This window comes from Copadichromis virginalis, linkage group LG4, assembly GCF_057382275.1.
Source record: "Copadichromis virginalis isolate Kocher_CV1m ecotype Utaka linkage group LG4, C_Virginalis_male_GT1.1, whole genome shotgun sequence".
In the NCBI taxonomy this organism is placed as follows: domain Eukaryota; kingdom Metazoa; phylum Chordata; class Actinopteri; order Cichliformes; family Cichlidae; genus Copadichromis; species Copadichromis virginalis.
In genome coordinates this window covers 28,322,453-28,347,777 of record NC_140621.1, presented here as the reverse complement: position 1 = coordinate 28,347,777, position 25,325 = coordinate 28,322,453, and the positions used below count along the sequence as shown (strand labels likewise).

Below are 25,325 nucleotides of genomic sequence, written 5' to 3'. Positions count from 1 at the left end.
CGCATCGCCATCTTCGGCTCAGTCTGTCAGTCAGTCACAGTCTGCTGGTCTGCAGCTCCAGTGGTCAGGCAGGAGTTCATTCTTTTCTGGTGTCTTTGTCTGAATGTTTTTCTGAGGGCCAGACAATCCTTTCAACTCTGAAACCTCAGTCTCTGCCTCGTCTCTGTCTCCGATCCAGGGCTGTGATTCTGCGCTGAACTGGTCACACCATCGTTCAAGCGGCTCCTCCTGCCTACAGGTAAGGCCTGTAAGCCTAGTGATAGTTCTGCTTGCACAAAGGCATAGTTACATGTATACACACACACACACGGCAGATTTTTAAAATCACTTACAATGTCTCTGCAACAGAGACATAGCATAAACAACAGCTAAATGCCCCCAGAGAAGAAGCTGCTTTTGGCTGCTCCCTTATCTGTATTCTCTCCAGTGCAAAAACCAGTACGACACAACATACATTTTTATACTGAAACTCCAATGTGAGATTCTGTGTGTATGTGCTGAGCCTTTTGTCATTTTGCCGCACTAGACGGACGTTTTCCCAGAAGTCCATGGAACCCAGCAGTGACCTGAAGTTACCAAGTCTCTGGGATGTATTGTGGCAGACTTTAAATGTGAGGAAGAGAAACTCTCATCACCCATCACCTCTGTGAGATGAAAGGCCCCAAAAGCAGCCAGCCACCCTGCTGGACACAGCTCAGCTGTTATAAGAAGTGTCTGACAGAAGTGGCAGGTACTTGACCTTCTCTCTAGCTTTTTTTTCTCTCACTCTTTCTCTCTTCTTCTCTTTTCTCACACTCTCTTTCTCTGTGTCACTGCTTTGCCACAGGCTGACCACTCACGCCTCCCCGCCTCGTCGGTGTTGTCAGAGAGCTAGCAATCCCAGCCTGCTGTGCTACACCTGCATTTATTTGTTTATTCCCACTGACTTCTAATAAGTACTCCTCATGAGTCCTTGTGGTGGCGCTGATCTTGACGCTGTGCAGTCCTACTTTCTCCACCTTATTACTACAGGGGTCTCATGGCTCAGGGAAATTTATTGGTGAGTTAATGTCAATAGTTGGTCCAAGAAATTAGAGGATGGACGCGTTTCTGCTCAATTCACAAGTAAAAGAAAGCACTGGGGATTCGAGTTGTATAAGCATGGTTTGTGTTACTCAAGTGGAGTTAGATGAAGAGTACAATAGCATCCACAGACTAAATCAGGGGAGAATTACAGTGGCAAACATTGCGGGTTACCTACTGTATTCTGAGCCTAGATCTGCATGTCTGGGTGGGGAGGGCAGTTGAATTTTTAACAACCTTGATGCACATTTCCATTTCTCCTGCAGACAGTGTCCCATGTATTCATCTCTCCTAACAATGGTGAAATGTCAGCATACTTTCAGGCTGGTCTAAATTAAACATTCATCCCCTTTGAGTATACAGCTATAGAGCTGTTCTTGCCATCCCCTCCCACACTCTTTCTTTCTATTTTCATATATAAGGGTTCGTCCAAATGTGGAACGAGAACAAGACACTTTCTCTCATTTTAGGCCAGATGGTCAGTATGTAGCGTTTAAATTATTTTAAGTTTGCTAATATGCTAAATAACACTTCTCTGGCTGACTTTCATGGTCACATCCCAAAAGTCCCAAGCCTTTATATGTGTGATGGCCAAGAAAGTTGAAGACAAGACTTAAGATGGGGAGTGGGATATTTTATTAATGGGAACTATTAATATTCCATCGCAGGGGGATGATGGCGTGTTTCTTTTTGCAGAAGCATAATGAATAACTGAGCGCCTCCATGGTACCCGATTCGTAGGCATGAATATTCAGGCTCTGGCGATGTATCATGGGAGTGTTGGGAGCCTCTTCTCTACCCTATAGTGGATCACACCCAAGCTCTTTGTCTCACCTCTCTACTCCTACTTTTATTTCTTTCCATGCACATTCAGCCAATGTCACTAAGGCCAGCAGCATCTTGAGACCGGCGACTATAGATCTAATGCTTGGCTCTCAATAACAACCGTCCACAGAGGCTGGATTGATTGATTACACTACTGTGGCTTTGTGTGGGTTTTTAATTGATTGATTTATAGTGGGCCTATGATTGATTATGAGTAGTCAGCAGTGGGTTGGAGTTGGGCTGTCAGGAGGACACAGGGTGAGAGGTGAGCTCTTGTGGCCCCTGTGATATGTTTGTTCTTTTATCCAAGAATCCCACTTTTATGTGTAACACTTGGTAGAGCCACATTTTGTCCTTACCTCGGTCACCTCTCTGGAGCTCTTTTCTCCCTAATTTCAGTGAATGCGCGCCTGTGTTCACATGTGGTGTTGCCTGGAGCTCTGTATGTCCTGTTCTTGCCAACAAAATGTTCAGTAATGTCAAGTTTGTGGTATTCAGCAGGTACAACAAAGACCTCCTTATAAACCTCAAAGAACTAACTCTCACAGTGCCTGTGTAGGAAAATAAAAAGAGATCAAGCATAAAAAGGAGAAGGGAAAGGGAAAGATAGAGAATCACATGACAGTGCAGAGGGAAAAAAGAAAGTATTACCCCGCTCTTAACATCCCATTCAGATATAACGCTGAGGAAAGAAAAACTATGAAGGACCAGAAGAAAGAATCAATTTGGTAACATAGATCAGGAAGGGGAGACAGTTAAATGCAATGGCAAACAAACATTTCGACAGTAGACATCCCATTCTCAAATGATACACTGTCCCAGTGGGCCAATAAATAACAAAAATCTATGCTTATTTCCACTCGTAAAATCAGGCCGGCCGAGATTAGGGGCGGTTAGTGTGCTACCACCAAGACACAAAGCCTGAATGTATCAGTCATTTCTTCAAGTTTCATTAAAGTCTGATCAGTGTTGTCTCAGGATGTGTAACAGATAAACAGATGAATGAATTAACAATAAGACAAACAGAGAACAAATGGATGAACAAACAAAGCGCAAACAAATACACCAAGAACAACAAAGAAGCAAAGAAACAATTCAGTGAACAAAAAAATGAAATAAATGGACTAAAGACTCTTGCATGGAAATGGGAAATGCACATGGGTATCAGTCATTGTCTTTTTGTCTTTAAACTCCCAATGCAGAATAAAAAGTATGGGACAAGCATCTTGGCAGCTGAAGGCTTTGTTTAATCACACATTAAATTAGCAATGAAACAATGACATGCATTTATTGTGACATTGCAATTTTAGAAGTGTACAACAACAACTCTGATTACATTGTGACTAGTTAGTGCATGTTAGTTTGATCATTTCCTCAGTGTCTGTGTGTATTTTAGTATTCTAGAGTGGGGGAAAAATCAATTTTGATATACATTACTGTACAAAATTACTGTCGAAAAGATGTTATTAACTGTGGTGAGCTTGCTATTAATATTACTGGAGTGTTCTTTGTGCTTTGTGTGTTCTTATTACACTTGTGGCTGAGACTGCTGTGATTTGAAACTGAGCTAATATCTTTAAGTCAAGTGATCTAACAGCACAAAGATGCTAGGCAGCTATTAGGTAGCTATTAGAGGCAGATATTAAAGGGAATCTGTGCGCAGCATCGGCCTGGACAGTGTAAGATTCTTCACCAAGAAAGAACATTATTCCTGATCCTAGAAACCTATGCCTTTGCAATGCCTCAGAGAAGCTTGCTGATCGTTGCTCACATACATCCAAATATGCAATATCTTTTCTTTTAGTTGAAGGTAATATGCAGTAATCTAACACTGCTACTGCTAATCCTTTTTTTCAGACAAAGGGTTACAGCACAGAAAAGAAACAAGAAGAACCCATCCTCTTGTTATCCTGATGCAATTAGAGCCCATGAGTGGCCCTCAAATGCCAGTTAAAGTCTGGAGGATGTCATCCGAACTTTGTTATGGCTCCCTGTGTCAGGTCAGTGATTATGGCTATCCTGACTTCTATTTGAAGACTGAATACAGTCTGCTTTCAAGAGGAAGAAGGAGAGGTATTACCCATAGAGCTGGAAGTTGTGCGCACTGCGATGCCTTGGCACTCTTCTTTGGTGTGGAAGTAAACTGCAGATGCTTAATTTGGAACATACACCCAAAACTTCTTAAAGTCTTTTTAAAACACTGGCTTCAGGCTCAAAAAGTTGTTTAAGGACCTGGTGGAGGGAGAAGAGCAAAGGACCTTTTGGCTTTAGCCCTGAAGTTAGCACAGGCAGACAATCCTGCTGCTTTACCAAGAAAAAAACATAATTGAAAGATGCTTCCCAGATGGCAATGCTGGTTGCTGGGACTGTCTAGGAGGTAGGAATACATGTGGCTGCATCACTGTAAAGCGTGTCCTTTATTAATTAACACAAATACCAGACAGGTAGTCAAATGGTCCTTTCACCTATTTCATTCTTTTGCACTTTGAAATGTCAGCATAGAATCTTTTCACTTGACCTTGTTTGCACTTTTTCCACATTAAATTAAAGATCTAAAAGTAAACATTTAATGCCTTTACTTCACTGATCTTATTCTTTTTGAGACACTTACCATGTTAACCCTGTTTTGCCATGTAATTTTTTTCAAATTCTGTTTATTAAAAAAATTTTAAAAATCCATATCAATTTGCATAGATATGTTCAGTTTATTTATATATATGCAAATAAAAGCATATACGGTGGTTAAGGCTAAAAGGCTAAAAACATACGCAGTATGAGTAAATCCATAGGTAACTCTGTTAACCTATGCGTATCGCTTACTGATGCATCACAATAGCTATTATAATGTACTTAAAACTGATATTTGTGAATATGCTGTTAACTGGAGCCACCAGAGGACAAAGACTGATTTTGGAGAAGCTTACATATGATGTGCTTTTGACTGAAAATTGTCTGGCAGAGGTCAAACAAGTTCACAGCCACTCCCTCTCACATTTCCTGATGCTGTCTCCTTCCTGGACAGCCCAGAAAGAGAGATGTGTGACTGAGTCACATATCACAGCCATCTGTCAGCCAAACATTGCCAGATGTGGCTGATGATATTAAAAGTGGCAACACTCAATATATCAAAATTCCTATGCTCAACAGCAGGGCAGGTCAAAGATCACATAAAATAAGGCGCCCTTTCATTAAAACCAAGTTTTTGGGTCTTTTTATAACAGACAGGAATAAGTAAATATGCATTCATTCTATGACAGTAACTTGTACTTTCTAAATATGGGTTCCTGCTGGCCAGGCAGATGACATGACTTACTGCAGAACAGCGTGGCATCATGCCTTGAAGAGTAAACCTGAAGATGGAGGGCACATCGGTATGGTTTCCACTGACTGGATGCTATTAAAATCCCTGCAAATGTGGCTTTAAATATGAGAGTTCGATAGGTTTTTTTTTTTTTTTTTTTTTTGGGATAAAGGCCCTTTTTTTTCTTGCTAAAGCACAACAATAAGTGCAATGCAGTAGGTCTGCCATCGACTGTCTATTCACCCCAAGAACACTTGCTGTCTTAGCTCACAGGTACAACAGGACAAAGTACAAAAGGGCTTACTGAAGTGGAAGATACACTATAATAAAACTTTATTCGAAGCACTTGCTTCAGCCAGTTATTTTGCTGCAGTGGATAGAAACATACAGATCAGGAACTTCAGTCAAACTTAACATCTAATATCTGATTTAGGAAAAATATCACCTGAGTGATCCAATGAGCAAAAAGTAAAAAAAAAAAAAAATCAATAGGAAATAAAACTGTCTGTTTTGCTTAAACAAAACAGACAGACAGAACCACATTTTATCCCACTCCTGTCACAAATTCCCAAAACTAAGTCAAACATTTGTTCTTATTCATCAAAATTAGTTAAAAAATGTAAAACCTGAATTTATTTTTTTTTTACTTCAATTGCAGCGTCAGAGTTTCAGAAGTTGATGTCAGCAGCACATATGCATAGATCCAACCTGTACACTTCTTGCCTCTTACTACCAGTTCTCTGTTAATATGATGTCATAGCCTATTTGATTTGTTATAGTAATTTTATTGGTAAAACACTTTTAAAATACAGGAAGTGCTTCACAGTTTGGATAAAAACACATTAAAATTAAGTGTAGAGGCTTGTGTAAATACATCAATGCATCATATTAAAAGCTGTCTAAAAAGGAGTTCATGAACATGAGAGTGACACCGAGTGATGCTTCCCAGTGACCAGAACTGATTAGGCTGATGGACTCAGTGGTGGGATTTTTTAATAGGGGAAATTTAATGTGCAGCAAATTTTAAAAAGAATTGTGTGTGTTTTAAGAGCAAATCATATTAAACGTAAAGCAGGGTGTTCCTAAACATTGGTTGATTAATAACAGATTAGAGATGCAATAATTAATAATGTTGTTCATGTAGGTTGGCATTTCTCATACTGAAAGCCTGATTGAACAAAATAAAATAATAAGTTCTCATGACCAGCTGTGTATGCTTGGCTTTATCAGGTGATAGAAGTTACGGCCTTCTACATAGCACTTTAATTCTTATTGTCTGCACTGAAGCACCGCAGCAATTTCCTAATGTTGTAAACCTCAACATCTGGCAATAAACCCATTCTGATTCTGATTCTGGCTGATGACAGCCCTGACCAACACTTGGTCCTTCTTGTGTGCAATTTGCACTCTGTCACCAAGTGCACCTTAGGTTTTCTGAACAGCTGGTGAACTTTGGTAGACACTGCAGACTGCCAAAAGGGTTCTGTCATGTATTAAAATTCACATCAACACCGTCAGTATGGAGCCTTGGGTATGTTATCTGATGGATATGTTGCTTAAATTAAAGCAGTATCTATGATCATAGTCTCTTATTAATTTCCTTGGTCAGTGCTCTGACTTCAAATTGTAGTTAAAAAAAATTGTGAACCTATTTCATCTAACTTTAGGTTCTTTCTTCATTTTTAACAACTTGTGCCTTTTCTCTGTTGGCAGTTACAGTAGAAGTAGATATATATTATAATTAAGTATTTGTTGAAGTATACTGTGTAAAAAAGCACAAACAAAACAGACAAAAAAACAACTTCCTGTACTCAAAAGTGTTAAGGTTGCAGAATTGGGATCCAAATGCATTGCTTCCAAAAGCAGACAGACGTAATAAAAAAAGCAATTGTGGATTTAGTTAATGCAAGGCCAAAATACAAGCTAAACAATATCAAACCTGAAGCACATATGAAGATGACACACTCTGGCAAATAATAATAAGAGAACCAAGCAATCAGGGAATGAAAGACAGGAAGCTAAATGTTCAGAGGACACAACAGAAAACTTAACCTTCAAAGTAAAAAAAAGAAAAGAAAACTAATTCAAGAGAATGACGCAGGCCTCAAAAAAGACTGAACAAGTCTGGGACAATAAGAATATGACAAAAACTCCTTTTAACTAATAAAAATATACTTGAACCAAAACAGAGACTCATTACTTGAATACAGAAACACAGGAAACGAAGACTTTATGTTTCAGGAATTAAGACCTTGAAATGTATACACTGAAAAAGAAATTAAACAATGAATCATAAACCCAACCTAGCGTTAACAAAAGAAAAGAAAAAAGACTAAGAGCATAAGGATAACAGTGAAAACAAACTCAAAACCCTTAATAACCAAAACCCCAACACTCCAGATCCCACAGACCATGACACAAAAGTAAGCAAGAGCGCATAGAGTATCAAGTTAGTGCCCAACACTGCTCATAGGTACTTTTGGGCCGAACTTGTCTTAAAAATTTAAGTCAAGTGTGATTGAAGCTTGTGGTGTTTTTAGGTGTTGTTTTGACCTGTAGAGCAGGAGGTGCATCTGGCTTTGGCTTTGGACAGTCTGTAGGTTCCCTGTGGGGCCCAGCAGCAGAAGCAGTAACGGAGTGAATGTTACTAACCCTTTCTACTTTCATTAGAGACAGAAACTAGAGGATTACTGTCAGGGGCAAGGCTAATGACTGTCATGCCCGCAGAAAGCCGATTTACTGAAACCGTGGCAGGAAGGCGTGAAGCCAAAATCTCCCACTAAGTCCCAGTGTGAGGGGCCTTAATAAAGGAGAGACTCTGCTCTATCGCCAGCTTTCTTCAGTGAAAAGTTGTAAAAATCACAAAAAAGTGTATGTAATACATGCATCCCCCCAAGTTTACCACCAGCATTAATCAACTAGTAAAAACAATGGCAAATGAAAGTACACAGAAAATTGCAAATATAGTTACCGAAATGATGACATTCCCTTACAGATCCATAAACCGACCATAAAACTCTCTTTTGCAGGCAAATCTATTTTTGAGGAATTTGTAATTCCTTCTTATTTTCAAACTGGGAGCATGCAGAAATAAATAGTCCCATCGCTGGCACTAACTCATAAGACTGGAATCACTAAAGAGTGTGGTGAAATGATTAAGTGGGACAATACAGACAATGAATCTTCCGTCTCACAATAACAATACAGTGCAATGCATGTGTTTAAATGTTAATGCTCCTTGAGGCTCTGCACAACTGCTTGACGATATTCGTTTTTCCAACGTAAGAGTTTGGTTCTGGAAATAGAAGCATTTTATTTAACTAGAGCATCGTCAGTTAAAACTCTGTTGATGTGATGCTAAAAAGGGGGATTGCACAAGAAAGTGTTTTTGTAACATATTAAAAAGCAATGCAAAGTGGGAAATTCAGCACTCAAAGCAATAAGCGCTGTCCCAATTGCTAAGACACATTTATATTCAACAACACCGTAGGGAGACTTTTCAGTGATATTTAAGAATATCGAATCTGAGGAACTTCCTAACATACATACTGCTACTTCTCATATTTAAACAGATTCCATTTTCCGTTACCTTTCTCCACCTAAATAGCATGCACATACACACAGGCTCGCAAACACACATGCCTAGGCATTGATTTGGCTGCTTCAGGGGCAAGGGAGAGCACTCATCGAGAAGTTCGGACAATTGATCTCTGGAGGGCATGAGATACAGGGCCCGCTTTCTTCTCTCCTTTCTCAGTCGAGTCTTTCACTATCTCTCACACACACTCTTCATCTCTCGACTACTGGACATGTTTCCTCTGAATGTGCATTCTCTGGATTACAGCGAAGTCGAGGAGTAGCGAGGGAGATCATTGCTTTACTGAGTGTTTGGGTGAGATACTGTGGGTATAGCTTCTCAACTCACAGTTGAAACTCAAAGTTGAGATCGCAAACCCAGAGGTAAAAAACCACAAAAACTAGCAAAGATTTTTATACTGTTTCACTCTGTTGCATCAAAATCAGGCTTTTTATACTATTGCTCAGAGGTGTTGTTCACATGTCAGTAGTGCATCTATATGTTCAAACAGTCACTGTCCATTTAAGCCTGGACCAATTACCTACTGCATGTCCCTCAAAGTTCCACTTCCACTGACTGTGTAATCTCCAAACACTCGCCAATTGGTTGGGGAATACACATTTTTCTATAGTGACTAGAGGTTGCTATGGAAATGTGGATTGCCAGTTAGTATTTTGGCCTGCGTCACTGAACCTACATGCAGACTGGAAGCACTGTGGTGACCAAACATCAGGTGAAGGTGAAATAATCGTTGGTAATAGGACGTGGGCAGGAGCCAAGAAACTTTAATTCAGCTTCAAGCCAAGCAATGGGACTACCGATAAGAACACATGATACTGCTGATTTAGATATGATGTGAAATGGACATCAAAGATAACCTGAGAAAAAGGCGATGTAGGATTTTAAAATTAATACCATGGGTGCGTTTACTAAAAATCGTGGACCGCAAGGTTAAGGCCAAGGGTCGCAGTTCCTGAAAATCACCCAGCATTTTTCAAATTTATTCCACAGGTGCATGTACGAGGAGGCTGAGGGGTAGCACTGGTGGACGTCAGCATTTTCAACCCCCAGTACTCTGTCCTTCTCTATACATGTGTTTTCTTTTTTGTTTGCAGCATAGTGTTTAGTGTAGCCAACACTGACTTGCATGACATCACTTGAGAATGTTTATTAGATTTTGCACAGCTTACCCTGGAACCATTAAAGAATTTATACCACTTTCATTGCCTCATTTGAAGTAATATTGAAGGCATAAAAGGAACATAATTAAAATCAGAAATATTTGTCAACATGCATCATACAATAGCTACACAAACCAGCGTACGGAGTTCCTCATGTTCAGAAACTTTATCAGAAACTTTATTGTCATTGTCATGAGAACAACGAAATTAAGAATGGTCCCCGATCATTGCATCATCCCTAGCAATATCAAAATATAAATAAAACAATAAAATTCAATAAATAAAATAGATAGAATACTTAAAATACTAATAAGATATAACAGTAAAACATTCACATACATTCCCACACACATGCTTCAGACCGTGCATAGATTAACACAAGAGTGGCGTGATGGACATTTTTTTGTAGTATTCAGATGTGTTATTGCAGTTGGATAACAGCTGTGTTTGAGTCTATTAGTCCTTGCTCTGATTGCCCTGTACCGTCTGCCTGAGGGCAACAGTTCGAACAGGGAGTGGCCAGGATGTGAGGTGTCTTTTATGATGTTTTGGGCCTTTTTAAAACAGTGGGCGTTGTGTAGAACTTCCAGTGTGGGGAGAGGGCAGCCAGTGATCTTTTGGGCGGTGTTAATGATCCCTTGGAGTGCTTTCCTCTGAGCCCCTGTGCAGCTAGTGTACCAGATGCATATGCAGTAAGTTAGAACACTCTCAATGGTGGCTCTGTAGAAGGACACCAGCAGTCTCTGTGTGATGTTATTCCTCCTGAGAATTCTCAGGAAGTACAGTCTCTGTTGGGCCTTTTTCAGCAGCTCGGAGGTGTTCACACTCCAGGAAAGGTTCTCCTCTATATTGACTCCCAGGAAGCGGAAGCTTGCCACCCTTTCTACACAGTCCCCATTTATGAATAGTGGTTGGATCTCTGCCTTTTTCCTTCTGAAGTCTATTATGAGTTCTTTGGTTTTTGAAGTGTTGAGGAGGAGGTTATTGGCCTTACACCATGACGTCAGCTGCTCCACCTCGTCTCTGTACGTAGACTCGTCTCCCTTGGAAATGAGCCCCACCACTGTGGTGTCATCTGCAAATTTCACAAAGATGTTGCTGTGGTGGCGAGGAGTGCAGTCGTGTGTGTAGAGAGAGTAGAGCAGTGGACTGAGCACACAGCCCTGGGGTGAGCCAGTGCTGAGACTCAGGGCTGAGGATGTGTGATGGTCAACTCTGACTCTCTGTCTACAGCCCGAGAGGAAGCTATTGATCCACATGCAGGTGCTGTATGGAAGCCCCAGGTCTTGTAGCTTGGCCACCAGTTTGTGTGGAAGGATGGTGTTAAAAGCTGAGCAGTAATCCACGAAGAGCATCCGCACATAGCTACCATGCTCTTCCAGGTGAGTTAATGCAGCATGGAGTGCTGTGGCTACAGCGTCTTCCGTGGATCGGTTTGCTCTGTAGGCAAACTGGTGTGGATCCAGGCTGCGGGGCAGGGCTGCTGTGATGTGTCTGCGGACCAGCTTCTCAAAGCATTTCATTACCACTGGGGTGAGTCTGTAGTCATTCAGGCCGGTGATGTGGGGCTTCTTAGGCAAGGGGACTATGGTGGAGGACTTCAGGCAGAGTGGGACAGTCGCCTGTGCGAGGGATTTGTTGAAAATCCTGGTGAAGATCCCAGCCAGCTGTCCTGCACAATCCCTCAATATTCGACCTGGCACACCATCAGGACCCGCCGCCTTCCTCGGGTTAACAGCCTGCAGCATGCGCCTCACCTCGTGCTCTTCCAGGGTGAGGGTGGTGCAACACAAATGGCAATTTTAAGCAGTCAGATGAACGTACTCTGTAACATATTATCTCAACCATAATGATGTAATACAGATGCAATACATACTAGTGATTCAGTTTTCTAGTGAAACAAAGGCACTAACCATGTAAGCTAAAGTTAAATATGTTCGAACCATTTTCTTAAACTCCAACATATCACAATTTAGGAAATGAAATACTTTTTTTTTCCAGCATCAGGAAGTCCAGCTGTACACTAACAGTTACACTTTATTCGCTTGGTCACCATAAGTAAAATGACTGGCTTTTTTGTTGTGTTTCTTTTTTTTCCCCCCTACTATTTTAAAAACTGTATATCACAAGCTGGAAAGTCTTTGTGACCATCTGATGTCTGACTGCATTTTCTCTGAAATCTCTGTATATTTGCAAAGAAGAAAGTCTGGCGAAGGATTAGGGAAGAACAGCAAACTGCCAAAATCTGCACAGCCTGTCAGAGTTTGGAAAAGAATGAGACAGGAGAGGGAAAAAAATGTCAAGAAGGAGACTGCAAATGAGGCTTGTTTCAATAAGAAGATCGATGGGGATGAAGAAAAAATGTTGTGTGCATCGATGATAAGTGTCCATGGGCAAACACGAGGGGTGCCTATAGAAGTGGGATATATGGGTATGTTGGGAGGGAAGTTGAGCAGTGAAGATGGTGTGAGAGAAATGATGGCGAAAGTGTGGCCCACGAGAGGCTGCAGATAAACAACAGTTTTTGACTACATTTCCAGTGTTTGTGTGACTTGAAAACCATTTTTCTAATAAAGAAAAGACCGTTTCATGATTATAGAAAAGACTACATGAGAAGAGACTCGGTAAGAAAGCGGTAAACAGCATCCAACAACACTTTTTAATTGCCGACTTGGATTTTGCTAAAATTCTGCTTTATCTCTTTGTATTGTATTTTTTGACTTATGTGTAGCCTTGATGATGATCATTCATGGCTTCTGTATTAAGTGGGAAATCTCTATGGGTTTGGTAATTATTTTAGGCTGTTGCCCTTTGTGTTATTCAGTTTCCTGGTCTGGACCTTTTGGGGGGAGATGTGATTGTTGAGGACAGCCCTTCAGCAGTTGTGCATGTCACAGGGTCTTGTGGGGGATACACTTTTCACCACGAGACCCATCATGGCAAACCAGCCCAAACAAACAGAGTTGCTCTGTTTATGATAATCTTCTTGTAGTAGTATGTTATTTATTTGTACATTCTCCTCTACGTTCGGCTTGTACCGCACGCTGCCTAGCTGTGTGCATATATTGAAGTGAATCCTTGTAAAGAAGAAAAACCTAGGTATTTCCCAGCCTTGATGTCAGCTGCGTTACTCAGCTTCTTTTTCTCAGTGTTGGCAGCTCATATGTTGTGAAACCACTGACCCTGAGCTTATGGATGAGCCACCAAAGAGCTTTCCCTCATCTAGTCATGATGCCATTAGTCAGTGGTAGCCTCTGAAAATTGAAAAATGATGTAACAGCGGCTTAGTGTATATCCATGTCACCTGTTTTGGTACCATTTGATTTGGTATTGTAATGACTGCAACTCTTTGAGCCTACGTTGTTCAGGAATGTGCCGCACAGTGTATGTGAGGACGTTGCAAGCTGTGGAACAAAGGCATATTGATTTTTAAAGAAGAAGAAGATATGCAGACATTTCTTGATAGGTGTCACTGTATGTTTATCAGATACCACTTCACTGATGTGTTCACAGTGACAGTAGGACAGATCAGTTGCAAGTGTGGAATATTTTTTGTTATTATTTTTGAAAGCTGATGGCAATAGGAGGAGATCTCTCCAGTGTTTCCCACCGCTTGCCATCCTGTGTTAAAAATAGTCATACAAACGGTGACACTGAGCCATCATGGCATGTCATTTTTGTCATCATCTCTGTGCTGAGAAATGGCTGGAACACATGTGACAACCCGTCAATTGAGAGGGGAGAGATAGTCACGATTGTCCACCTGGCTCATGTGTTTGTGTTGGGTTAATTTTCAAAGAATACACATGTAGGCTCTAATCATGCTGAAATAACATTAATTACTTAATGCATTGGCTCTGAGTCATTTTCTGGGTTCATATTTTACTTTTCTTCCCTGGTGCAAAAATAAGGTCTAGGAGTAACCTCTTCTTGTGGCTTTTAATTCCAGTGACAAGACCCTCTTGCCAATGTCAAAAAGTGATGATTTGGAGATGATAACATGTAAACACCTTAAAAGTTTTGTAGTTCTTCACCATTTTTGGAATTGGCCATTCTCCAAAACTAAAACCATTGTAACAAATATAACACAGTGTGAAGAGGTACCAACACCATCCTTTCGGATAGTGTTTACTGAATGAAGATGGAGAAAGCACTAGGCACTAACAAGTCCCTAACCCAAAGGTGCTCTCCTCTCCATCTTGTGCTAGCAGTGGGGCTCTTGAGCATGTTGTTCACACACAGGCACATCCATCTTCTTTTTATCCCAAATTACTTGCCGTCTTTGATTCTCACTCCCCGTGTAAATGAAGTGGGTGTGAGAGGGCGGGAAAGTGGTGGGCTGATGGATCTTATTAAAGGTGTTGCATTGATAATCAGTGGAGAGACAACAAGATATGGGTTGAGCAAGGAGGAGAAAGAGAGAGGCAAGAAAGGGGTTGGGGGGAGGGGGGGGGGGGAGATAACAAAAGATATGTCTCTGTTCACAGTGGCAACATGCCCTTGAGAGGACGGAGACAGAAAAGCCAAAGAAAGACAGAGAGAGCATGGGAAAAGAGATGGAGGAGACTGTTGAGCTGTCACAGATGTAGCCGTTATGTCACTTTGGTTTATCTCCATCAGTGCATCTGACTGACCAGGGAGGCAATTTCACATGTTTGAGCTGAGTGAAACTCCATGTTTACGAAGGGATAAACGTTTGTAGGACTCTCTCTCCCTATCCTTCCATCCATTCCGTTTCCTGGCCCTGCTCTAGACCTCCATTTAGAAAGTGAGAAATTACACATCTTTATTTATAAATCATGGAACTCCCATATCTTCCACTTGGTAACAATAACTGCACAATTCATTTGCCTTTTTCTGGAGGCACTCTGTCTGCTACGGTGTGAGTGTTGTTTTTTTCCATATGATAATGTGTTTTTTCTCAGTTTGATTTGTTTATATTGAACTGTGAACATACAGTGCGCAACATTACCGAAACACCAGTCTGATCTTTCCCTAACATTGTTCCTATTCAGTGCAACTGCAGGTCATGCCTTACAGAGTTCTTGCAATGAACAGAATATCACTTTGACAGGAGACCTCAGGGGATGCTATCCTGTCTCTCAGTCGGATTATTTCCACCTGCTACGATGTGTGGCCTGGAGGACATGCTATTATGATATTTTCTTTTTAAAAGAAGGCATATGTTTGACTGTAATACATACAATCAGATCTTGTTCTGTTTATATCCAATGGTGGGCTAGGTTTGGATACAGCTGCAACAGTATTTGTTGCATTTCTGTATTTAAAGGGAAGTGATATATAATTTTTAAAAAACACCTGGATTATACAGGCAAAACTCAGACCTTCAAGCATTTATCTGGCCTGTCTATCGGTTTAGGTTCTCAGTAAAGCCATTGTCAGGAAATGTTGAAATTTTAAGGCTTTAAAAGTAAGTATGATTATGCCACAGAAAGTTACAGAGTCAAGGACCATTTTCATGTTATTTCATGTCAGTTTTATGTCAGGATAATTTCCTGTATGGTTTAGATGTTTTTTATAGATATTTAGAAATTTTCCATTTATATGTCATGTTCAGGCAAGCAATACAGGATATATAAAAGAGTTAGAAATATGTCAACGAGCAAAAGAATTACACATTAGTTTTGAATGTATTTAATTTTCTAAAATGTCCTTATTCTGCCAATAGTTATCATGTTCAGACTTTTGAAACTTGAGATCTCTTCAGCATAAACTAAACGGCTAAATCACTTTTTAACTCACCTACAGCTGGTGGAGGATTTTGTATGCACAAGATTAATGTTTGGGCTTTTTTAAAATTATAATTACAATTACACTTAAGCATTGCAACAAACTGCATATGCCTTGTTCTGGTTATTGATTGGGATTTTATTGCCTTATTCTTTATGACCACCCTTCTTATCTCATTATGTTGTAGATAAACTAAGTTTGCCAAGCTTGGAAGTCAAAGTCGAGGTGATGTGGGATGAGAAAGGAAAGAGAAGTGTTTGGGGCTTGTACAGAAGGTATTATACACACACTGGTACACTGCATGCTAGAGAAAACACACTGAGCCTGTGAGCTTGACTTTATTAGATTCAAGCTTAAAGTATTGTCAGTTACAGCTGGAAAGCTGACTTTACGTAATCGCACAGCCTGAGACAGCCAAGCAACCCAAGGATGCACGAAAAGACACACACACACACGTATATGTGTGTGTATATATATATATATATATATATATATATATATATATATATATATATAATCTCTCCAAATTTAGATATTTCTTATACTGTGAGGTGTGAAAACTGAAAGTAGGCTAAATTGAATTGTTTATTATTAGAAGAATTTAACTTTTCTAGCTTCAGTGTAAAAGAAGAACAAACTGCTTACAGAACTTTTAAATGAATTAAATTAAATGGAAAAAAAATAAAATGACAAATCTGTTAGATGTGTTGACAACAAAAACCGTGTCTGTGGAAAACAATTTTTAAACTTTATGAAAATAACCCAAGAGTTATTATTCACTTTTGTTTGTCATTGTTTTTATTTTTTAATTATTGCTTGCTTTAAGCAGCAAATTAACTTGCTTGTGGCCAATGCACTGCTAAGAGATTACAGTAATTTCACCTATTTCTATGTGACCAAGTTGAGATGTAAAACGAAACCTTGTACAACCTCAATATTCACAAGGTCTGAGTACTGAGCAGCTCCCATTATCAAATCAAAGTCATTTGCTGATGGTAACTGTCAAATTTCAGCTGTTTATTTTTCTCACTACTCTTACTAGCACCAATATCTTTTGCAGCTTTAATGATATAGAGGAATAAAGGCAACACAGATACAGAGAGAAAGCAGAATATCTGTGTCAAACAGCATGAGATACTTCTGAATTCTGTCCTATCCATAGACAGCAGAAAACATTGACATGCCTCCCGTGACGTTTGGAAGAATCCAGTTGAGTGTTTTTGTTGTTGCCACCTTGGTGTTTTGAACTCAATCTGACAAAAAAAGGGGTGGATCTGACTGTGAACCCACATGCTCATTGGCTAAGGACATGTCATTTACCAGCACCGAGCCAATGATCATACTGTGCATAATCTTTCTTTTCTGAAACAGCCTAACTTTTTATTCACTATGACACAAAATGAGTGATGGAGACCATGAATGTGGCAAGAAAGTGTTTACAGAGGTCAAGTCAGAGAGCAGTTTTCCTGTAGACTTCTATATTGTTGGAAGGTTTAGGGTTTTTTTTGCCACCACCCCCACAGAGATTGTCCCCTGGTGGCCATTTAAAAGAATGCAGGCTTAAGGTCCTACCATGTTTTATACTGTTTATGGTCCTGTCAGAGAGCAGGCTGGTAAAATGAACTAACATTGAATCATTAGAAATGATTTCGTCATTCCATTAATTCGACTTTTAAGTTGGGCTGGCTCAGATTCGTTCAGCATACGCTAGCCCTATCTCTTCTTTTCATCCCAGTTTTGTTAAATGTCACATTTCTCAATTTGTCATTAGTCAGAGTTCAGTGTGGAGTGACACTGACTGACAGCCAAGTCACGCTGTGGCAAACGATCAGTGATGGATTTGACTGAACCAGCTCAAAGGGTTGTTTAAAAAAAAAGCATGATTTTATTATTACTTGTTTTCATCCGTTGCTGAAAATAGTGAAATTATCATCGAAATACAGTTTGTTTAAATGTCATCGTCTGCTGGCAGGGACCCTACGATGTAATAAAAAAAAAAAAAAAAAAAAAAAAAAAGCAGGGTAGCAAAACTAGAACTTTCCTCACCCTGAGAATTGAGAAATGGGGATGCTTTTACTTCCCTTGTTTTATTTATTAGTTAATCACAGTGACTTGGTGATGGTGCTTTATGAAAAGTAAAAAGTATAAGTAATGTGTAATTTTTCCTGGGGTTCATCCTCTGAAATCTATGATATCTCTGCAAAAATGTGTGAGTTACAGTTAGTCAGATTAATGAGAGATTTCAGAGATTTGTTGTTTGTGTATTTTTCTTTTCTTTTTTTTTTAGGGTCACAGACAGAGATGTGTCTGGTCTGTTAATTTACCAGAAAACAGTAAAAGTATATTAAAACAAGAGATGTGAGAGAACATAAGGGTCAGTGTGGATGATGCAGTTACGATGCGTAAGTACAACAGAGCCAAGAACTGAGCGAAATGCATAGAGGAGGAAGAGGACAAGGCTTAAAAATTTCCCCCACATCGCGTGCCTTTGGGTTATATCTCAAGTGCACCAATGAAACAATGTTTTCTCACAATAAATTACACATGAAATTGCTGGATCATAATATATTTGCAGACTACATATAAATGTCATTAGGTATTTAACTGTGTGTCTCTTTGAATGTTCCTATCTGCGCCTCTGTTATGCTGCCTCCTTGTCTCTCTCTGTCTTTCAGAGGTTTTTTTGTTTTAATTCGTTTCTCTGGAGGGGATTAGAATAGCAGCAGTCATGAGGGAGTTGTTACCTGGATTAAACTTGATTGGTTGCTTTCTTGATTGTTGATGATAGTAACATAAAACAGTAATCCACTGGATAATGATGATTCTCTCGAGATGGTAACATGGAATTAGAATCACCAGGAGGCTATGTTTTCTAACTACCAACTAAATTAAAAATCTAATTTTCATAGCTTTGTTTTATTGCTTCTCCCATTTCTAAATCTTTATAGAAAAACAGATACTGCTAAGTATTAGTACTAGACTAAGATAATAAGCTGTCTGCGCTGTATGGGTTTATTTAATGATCTGAGTGAGAGCTATTTTAAGCTTAAATACCGGACATTAGCAAAGTAAATTGCAATGACACTATAGCTGACTGAAAACACAAACTGTCAGCTATAACTTTTGAAGTATTTTTCTTGTCAGTGAAAAGGTGTTGTACTTGTCAAGCAGCATAAATGGATGTTGTGCATTTTCTCTGGTGACACAGGTTTTAGCAAAAGATGCTCTTTTTGGATACAATCTGGCGCGATACAGCAGATACAGTATATATATTTAAGTTGAATACTGAGCCTTGTGAAATTATGTGATGTTGATAGTCATGGATGTCTTTTAGTACATTTGGGTGGAAAGGTGTAGTCCGGTTGAACATGCTTATTGAATGTTATTCCAGCCGCACCTCGGCGTCTCCCCAAGTCGCCCATTAACTGAAATGTGTGAGCAAATGCATTTGACTGTGCTGAGTGTGACTTTGCTGAGTGTGACGGAGTTTTCTTTTCAGAGGAGGAGAACAGCGCCTCTTGAATCATTGGAGCGTGATGCATCTGTATGGCAGCAAGTTGGGCCTCTGCACTCGTGCAAATGCTGTGACACCCTGCTCTGCAAATGTCAGTCCCATCCAATTAAATGGTTGAGTGATGCCATTGCCCACAAGGGGATCCCGCCGATGAAGTTCTTTGTTTGTTATCGGCTTTGTTTCCCGTTTTTCACTTTCACAGACAAGAATGTTGTTCATAGATGCCCCTGCAATACATTCTGAGAGAGGGAAGACCCGTGAGCTGTTACAGTGCCATGTTTCATGCAGAAGTACCCTCATGCTCTGTCTGTGATTCTCTTGGGCCATGTCTGTGCTTGTTATTCATTTGCAAGCAGTTTGGACCACCTACACATTGGCTATATTTACAACAATGTCAGTCTGTAGTCTGCAGTTAACTTCACTTTGATTATTGGTTGCTCTCCTTGTCAAGCACTTACATTATCTGTCTAGGCTCAAGATATTCATGTGAATGTTCAAGAGCAACCAACAGTAAGCAGTGGTCTCTGCTGAGTGATGATAGATTCATAAAAAATCCACACAAAGCTCAGTTATTGTCATTATAATGCTATAATGCTGTTCTGTCTGCGGCAGAAAACAGCACAGTTTTATGTTTCCTTGGAGATTGAGCTAAAAATTAGCTTAACATTTGCCACCACACTGTCTCGTGGTATATGAATACAAGGGGAGTCTCATACTTGTTTTAATTTTAACATGTTTTATATAAAAGAATCCCATAATGATGAGCCAGGCCAATATAGTCATCTAAGAGGACATACTTTACTGTAATGTTCACAGAGAAAAATTCCTTAACATGACTATAAGCCATACTGTTTGTTCTTGGCTGTCTATCAGAGCATGGAAGGGTTATTGGCTGACTTTTGCTCATATAAATCCTGCTTCAGCAGCCACAGTCATTTCCACATATTAATTAAGCCAACTTGCAAACCTACTGCTAGTAGTAGCTGTGCCAATTTGCCACTCTTACAACAAGAAGATAACGCGGAGGAGAAGTGTGCAGGCATTTGCTGTCTTTTAGGAGGGAAGGTCTTAACCGGTGAATTTGGATCTCGAGGCATATTCTCCAGATGCTAGGCCAGTCCCACCCTTTTCTGTTGGATGTGTGTTTCACACTCTTACTAAAGTCATTAGCCAAAGCCTTTTACACTTTGGCACCAAGACATTTTTCAGGAAAGGGATTTAAGAGCTCTGTTGAACTGTTTCCTTAACTGGGCTTGGTTTGCTCACCATGTTTTTTTCCTGTTGAGCTTATGCTAAAAAAAATGATTCAGATAGTGATTAAAAAAAAAGGACAGACCTTATAGGACTGTAATTCCCTAAAAGGAATTTGATGTTCATTCCACCATGTTAACAGTGACACTCTCCAAAGGCAGCACATGTGAAAGGTTGGACACTACATTACAGGGGAATGTTTTGTGTGAGGGGCTTCTGTATGGGTCAGTGGGTACTGCCAAGAAAATATTCAGAATCTGACATTTGTTCAGGGCTTGTCTTCAATCTGCTGTAAATATTTTCTTTGCCAATGAAGTTAAGTCACATTTGTGACTTATAAGAATTATAATTCTCTCCAAACACATTCGAAATGATTGGTTAACTCTACAAGCATATTGAATTCCTCCTGAAAAACTGATGATTACATACTGAGGGTATTATGAGAGCTATTTTGGGAGAATGTGCGCAGTGAGTTGGCAGTGGTAGACATTAAGTGGTCTAAAACTAGATTTTTCAGCCTGGCTTATTAAATGTTTGCTAATTGACAGTGCAAAGGTCATGATGTTCTTGGCTTGAAAATGCTCAAATACCTCGGGACAATTTGGCTGTCTACTATTTCTATGTTTAAGCTAATTGAGAAATCCAGTACATTCTTTTTCTTTTAGCTTCTGTGCAGTACCAATATATTAGAGAAAAGAAAGTGGACATTTTATAAAGATTAAAGGACATGTAAGTTATTAAATGCAACAGCTGCTTAATATGGAACATTGAATTAGTTTTATATGTCAGACATAAGTTACAAAAGTTAAATAGTAAAAAATAAATTACACTGCTTACAATATGGATTCCTGGATACATGCATTTTTTAAAATCCTGCAGATTTCATTTAAGAAAAATAAATATGAAGGCAAATATATCAGACACAAAAACATAAAAGCACCAACAAATAATCCAGAAAGATAACAGTGTGGTTAAATAGTAGATAGCTTTAAATTCATAGACACAATAAATTTAAGTAATCAGTTCACTGTAGTTTCGTTTATATACCACCATTTCATTGTCTGAAAGCATTTTATCTTGTAAAGGTAAACAATTTCCAAATATTAGCATGAACACCAGCCATGAGATCCACTGTGAGTAATCTGACTCCAATGGTGGGGGGGAAGAACTCCCTTGAAGAGACCCCTGGCACAACCAGGTTTTGGTAGGGGGAGCCATCTGCCATGAGTAGAGTTGAAAGACAGGAACAAAGGTTAATGACATGCAAATAGTGGCAAATAGATGGGTAGTCAAAAGAGAAGAGTGAAAGACAAGCTCTCATTGCATCATGGGAAGTCCCCCTATAGCAGTACACCTAAAGGGTGTTCTACAGTAGAGCTTAAGGCTCTGACTCCCAATAAACAGTATTTGAATAAGAGATTTAGCTTTGAATTTAAATCTCATCACTATGTACATGTTTAGAGTCCACATTAGCAAAACTCCAAAACACTTTTTAAAAATTCACAGCACTATGTTTACAATATCATAACAAATTAAGACATGTATTATATTTTGTGACTCCTCTAACAACTGCAAGGAAACTACATTAGTTCTGACTTTAAGATTAAAAAGCAATGACTTGTACAACAAGCTCAAGTAGACAAATGCAGCAAGTCCCTGAGGGGTTAAGAAGTGTCCATCAACTGTCTGTCTGCGCCTCAGCCTCAAGCTTTTCCTATCCTCTATCAACTCGCCTCCCTTCAAAGTGTCAAGTCAGTAAAAAGTTTCTTTAGACAGTGGAGACTCTACTGAGTGCAGCTATAGCCTAAGGAAGATTTATTAAATTGTAGTCTTTTTTTCTCAAAATTGAAAGTGACAGAAGGAAAAAAAGAAAACAAATTTAACGATCAAAACGATTTGTTACGAGTTTTGTTTGTCTATGGATGTCTGACAGCTGATAAGGAAACGTTGAAGCATTGACGGGAATAAATAAGTTCCAAATGATGAGGAATAGTTTTTGTATATTCATACTGAACACTTAGAGTTTTGTGTATATATAACATACATACACCGACAAGGAGATTATGGCATTGATGGAATACAACTCTGACAGCAGACACAATGTGGTAGGTTATACCTTTAGGTATATAAATATTTGAACAGAGACAACTTTTAAAAAAAATAATTTTGGTTCTGTTTGTTACCACAATGAATTTTAAATGAAACAACTCAGATACAGTTGAAGTGCAGACTTTCAACTTTAATTCAGTGGGTTGAACAAAAAAGGCTGCATTAAATGTGGGGAACTGAAACATTTTTAACACAATCCCTTCATTTCAGGGGCTCAAAAGTAATTGGACAAAATAAATAACTGAAAATAGATTGTTCATTTCTAATACTTGGTTTAAACCCTTTGGTGGCAATGAAGGCCCGAGGTCTTGTTCTCATGTACATCACCAGATGCTGGGTTTCCTCTTTAATGTTCAACCAGGCCTTTCAGTTGCTTTATGTTCGTGGGTCTTTCTGTCTGAAGTCTAGTCTTCAACACATGCTCTTCTGGGTATTCCACTTCTTTGCTTTAAAAAACTCCTGGGTTGCTTTGACTATATGTTTTGGGTCATTGTTCATCTGTATTATGAAATGTTGGCCAATCATTTTCATTGCATTTAGCTGGATTTGAGCAGACGGTATCTCTCTGAACACCTCACAATTCAATCAGCTGCTTCTGTCCTGTGTCACATCATCAAAAAACACTAGTGTCCCAGTACCACTGCTAGCCTTGCATGCCCAAGCCTTTACACTTCCTCCACTGTGTTTTACAGATGATGTGGTATGCTTTGAATCATGAGCTGATATACGCCTTCTCCATACTTTTTTCTTGCCATCATTATGGTAGCGGTTGATCTTGGTTTAATCTGTCTGTGCTGTCTTTTTTAGATGTTTTATTTTGTTGTTTGTTTTTTAGCAAAGTCCAATCTGTTCTTTCTATTCTTGAGGCTTATTAGTGGCTTGCACCTTGCAGTGGACACTCTGTACTTATTTTCATGCAGTCTTCTCTTCATGGTAGACTTGCATTTCAATACGCCTACTTCCTGGAGAGTGTTGTTCACTTGGTTGACTGTTGTAAAGGGGTTTGTCCTTACCCTGGAAATGATTCTGCGTTCATCCACCTCTGTTGTCTTCCATGGATGTCCAAGTCTTTCTGCATTACTGAGTTCATCAGTGCTTTCTTTCTTCCTCAGGATGTACAAAACTTTAGATTTTGCCACTACTAATATTGTAGCAATTTTTTGAATTTTTTTTTTTCTGTTTTCACAGCTTAAGGATGGTTTGTATCACCTGCATGGAGCAAAACTTTCCAAATACAAGCACCACATCTCAAATCAACTCCCGGGATACTGATAGTGGACTTCCGGAGGTGCAGAGAAGTACACACCCCCATCACCATCAACGGTGCTGCTGTGGAGAGAGTGAGCAGCTTCCGCTTCCTTGGTGTACATCTGGCTGAGGATCTTACGTGGTCAGTACACATAAACAAAACAGTAAAGAAGGCACAACAGCGCCTCTTCTTTCTCAGGAGACTGAAAAGATTTGGCATGAGCCCTCGCATCCTCAGGACCTTCTATCGCTGTGCCATTGAGAGCATCCTCACTGGATGCATCATCACCTGGTATGGCAACAGCACCGCCTACAACTGCAAAGCTCTCCAGAGAGTAGTACAGTGTTCTGGACGGATAATTGGAGGTGAGCTTCCCTCCCTCCAGGACATCTACAGGAAGCGGTGCCTGAGGAAAGCGGGGAGGATCATCAAGGACTCCAATCACCCCAGCCATAAACTGTTCAGACTGCTTCCATCAGGAAGGAGGTTCTGCAGCATCCGGTCCCGCACCAGCAGACTGAGAGACAGCTTTTTCCATCAGGCCATCAGACTGCTGAACACTTCATAGACACCTCACCTTCACTACTGGAACTTCAACATTATGCACACAAGAATTTCACTCACATGTACTGTACCAGTGTACCTGCACATGTGATGTGACAATAAAAGTGATTTGATTTGAATAAAAGTGCTTTCAGTCTACCACTGCAGCCTTTTCCTCCTTGTCATCCCCCTCTGTGTCTGGTTGGTTGGAAAATAGCTGCATTTTCATCTGAAACTTGTAGTCCCAGATGTTCCAATCACTTCAATGGTCACAAGTGTCCAGAATCATTCTTCTAAAAGCACTTGTGAAAAAAATGGATTGCTCTCAGGAGCTCGGTGAATTCCAGTGTGGTACTGTGATAGAATGCCACCTGTGCAACGAGTCCAGTTTTGAAATTCCTTGCTACTAAATATTCCACAGTAAACTGTTGGTGGTACTGGTAACAATAGCAACTCGGCCACGACATGGTCGGTCATATAAAATCAGAGAGCGGGTCAGCGGATGCAGAGGTGCAGAAATCACCAGCTTTCTGCAGAGTCAATCACTACAGATCTCTAAACTTCATGTGGCTTTCAGATTAGCTCAAGAACAGCTCATACATGGGTGACATCAAGCTGTATGCCAGAAGTGAGAGAGACATCTACTCACGGATCCATCTCACCAGGATCTACATTAAGGACATTAGGATGTAGTGTGGTCGAATGGTTGCAAATAGAGGTGAAGTGAGCTGAATGAATGGAACTACCAGTCAGAATAGCAGAAATGCAGAAACACGGGACAACTGCAAGTACCTGGTTATTCCACACGCCAGCAGCAACTATGATAAAGATGTGAAAGGTCAGCCATAGCCAAGTACCTCTAAAAGACGGGGGCTGAGAACCTAGTAATAAGATCCAAGCTATAAATATGTGTGGGTGTTTGAGTGTGAGTGTGCATTTACATCCAAGAGCACTCTAACATT

The 25,325-nt window shown here is 39.8% G+C and overlaps 1 long non-coding RNA gene across 3 annotated transcripts; it reads left to right on the top strand.

The window, feature by feature from the left end:
• LOC146711730 (uncharacterized) lies at positions 1–24,517 on the top strand. Of its 3 annotated transcripts, none has more exons than XR_014920299.1 (6): positions 1–63; positions 179–238; positions 527–730; positions 3,745–3,887; positions 15,885–15,972; positions 23,760–24,517. It is a non-coding gene; the product is annotated as an uncharacterized LOC146711730 (long non-coding RNA). The 3 variants fall into 3 exon arrangements; XR_014920298.1 differs by adding an exon at positions 827–1,039 and having other exon boundaries at positions 8–238; XR_014920297.1 differs by having other exon boundaries at positions 8–238.
• Positions 24,518–25,325: the final 808 nt, after the last annotated feature.